Source organism: Alosa alosa, chromosome 15, assembly GCF_017589495.1.
Source record: "Alosa alosa isolate M-15738 ecotype Scorff River chromosome 15, AALO_Geno_1.1, whole genome shotgun sequence".
Classification (NCBI taxonomy): domain Eukaryota; kingdom Metazoa; phylum Chordata; class Actinopteri; order Clupeiformes; family Clupeidae; genus Alosa; species Alosa alosa.
The window spans coordinates 14,195,503-14,198,002 of NC_063203.1; the positions used below are offsets into that span (position 1 = coordinate 14,195,503).

A 2,500-nucleotide genomic window follows, 5' to 3' on the forward strand; every position below is an offset into this window, starting at 1 on the left:
TTATGTATACATATCGGTATGCATATTGGTGTATGGTGTTATCTGTATGTACATATTGTGTATGCATGTAAGGTCTGCCTGTTCATACAAATACCAGACACATGCAAATGTTTCACTTGCTACACATTGTTATGTGACCCTGAATTTTTGAAGTATTGATTCACTTATGTTGTGGACAAAAAGGGACAGAAACCCCAGTGTGTGGTGTGCAGTGAATTGCTGGCGCATGAGAGCATAAAACCATCAAAACTAAAACACCACATGGAAAGAAAGCACCCTACTGTTAAAGACAAACCTGCCGAGTACTTTTGAAAGGTGACAAAAGAATTGAGGACTTGAGTCACAGGAGTGGTGACACAGGAGTTGAGGGCAAATGTGCCTAACGTCAGCATGTTCCAAACAAGTACTGACACTTAATGTGACTTATTGACTTAGGTACGACTAGGTAGCCTTCACACTGGATCTGTTTAACTGGACCCTACCCAAGTGTGATTACTCCCCCCTAGCCCTGACCCAGCTGGTCTCTGTACACATTACATTTTTGTTTGCGGACCTGGGTGCATTTGTGTCATAAACACTAGCTTCTGTTTCTAGCAAAAACGGCAGTTTATTTCATGGTTTTGGAACAGATAGCTTTCAAACTGCACTGGAGTTCTAACAAACCGTACCCAAGACCACTGTTTTCTAACGGACCCTGGACCGGACCTGGGTCCACACCTTGGTTCAGTAGACTGCATTCACATTAGCAAAAATCACCGAACCATCGGTACAAACGAACTCGGGTCCAGACCAAACGGACAGTGTGAATGAGCCCTTAATGGTAGACTTTATAGAGACTTGTTACAAATATCAGTATGACTCAGTGGAATTCTAAAACTTTAAACCTCAATATCTCAGAACGAGACAGAACCTTAATTTGTTAAGTTATAATTCCAAGGGAACAATATGCTCACACTGACACATACACACATACATCCCAAACACTATACACCCACACCCTGTTGCTGAGACTGAAAACAAGAGATGATGTTCAAAAGCTAGGTACAGTAGCATCTGTGATCTCTCATTCTCTCTCTCTCTGTGTGTGTGTGTGTGTGTGTGTGTGTGTGTGTGTATTGTAAGTGAATGTATGAGTGAGTATGTGTGTGTGTGTGTGTGTCACACACACAATCCCCAGCAGATCAGCTGGAGCCGTGCTTAGTCACCACCATCAGCACCTCCCCTCCAGGCCTCCAGCCCACCCCCCAAAGGGACACTCAGACTTAACCCCACTACACATCAACCAAATGAGTGACTCACATCCTACAGCCTACAGAGACATGGAGATGGAGTGAGAGAGAGAGAATCTGTTCTCTGCCCTCTCTCTCCCTCCTCTCTGCCTTTCTCTCTCCTCTCTCTCCCCCTCATAGAGATATTTTTGGAGTACACGTACACGTACTCTCTGCAGGGCACTCTGCCAACTAGCAAAAGCCTGACCCTACGGTGTCCTACAGAGCCCAAGAATAAGTAAATCAACTTCATATCGTTAAAACTCCCCAATCCCCTTCCCTTTGTCCCCCAAGGTAAGCGGACCTAATGCCACCACTCCTAACGATCATCTGTGTACCGAGGAGAAAAGGGGGAGGAAAAAAACCTTCCAATCAATTATAAAGCGTTAGCGAAGGATTCTTTTTATCGCCATGGCAACTGCGTTCCGTGTTCCGTCCCCCCATTGTGCTGCCACGAGCCACCCCCACCCCACCCCTTCCTCACCCCCCACCTCTGAACGGGCCCCATTACACAGCAAGCATCCTCACGAGGTGGCAATCACACCAGTTAAGCCCGGCCAGACTCCTCTCTCTCTCTCCCTCTCTTTCTCTCTCTCTCTCTCTTTCTCCCTTTCTCTCTCCCTCTCTTTCTCCTTTCTCTCTCTCTCTCTCTCTCTCTCTCTCTCTCTCTGATGCTCTCTGCCAAGGAGCTCCATTGTGGCCGTCTATTAATTACGCACGGTTATGTGGCAGCCCCGTCATTCCACAGGTGTTGGCGGTGGTAGCGGCATGTTTGCGTTATTGAAAGGAAAGGAAGAGAGACAAAAAAAAAGAGTGGAAGAGTGCAATTGAGTCATCTTGTGTTGTCATCATAAAGAGAGAGAGAGAGGAGGAGAGATACAAAAAGAGAGAGTGAGGGGAGTGAAGGCTGACAGCTCTTCTCTTTAAGCTGTCAGTAGAGTGTTGACAGTCAGCTGATGAGAGTGAGGTGTGTCTGTACGTCACTGAGAGCCTCTCAGCTGAAAGGGGGTGGAGGAGGGAGAACTATGCATCAGCGTAAATGTACATGCATCTGCAATACATACTCCAGTCTAGTCTATACCCTCTCATCTCTAGCCATCTCTCTCTGCACCATGCTGATAAGAGGCCTCTATCTCTCTTTCTCTCTCTCTCTCTCTCTCTGTCTCTGTCTCTCTCTCTCTCTCTGTCTCTCTTTCTCTCTCTCTCTCTCTCTGACATGTTCTCTTTCTATA

At 46.5% G+C, this 2,500-nt stretch overlaps 1 protein-coding gene across 1 annotated transcript in view; it reads right to left on the reverse strand.

Moving 5' to 3' along the window:
• gucy1a2 (guanylate cyclase 1, soluble, alpha 2) overlaps positions 1–2,500 on the reverse strand; it is a 46,657-nt gene that overhangs the window by 10,925 nt on the left and 33,232 nt on the right. The gene's annotated exons all lie outside the window — the stretch shown is intronic.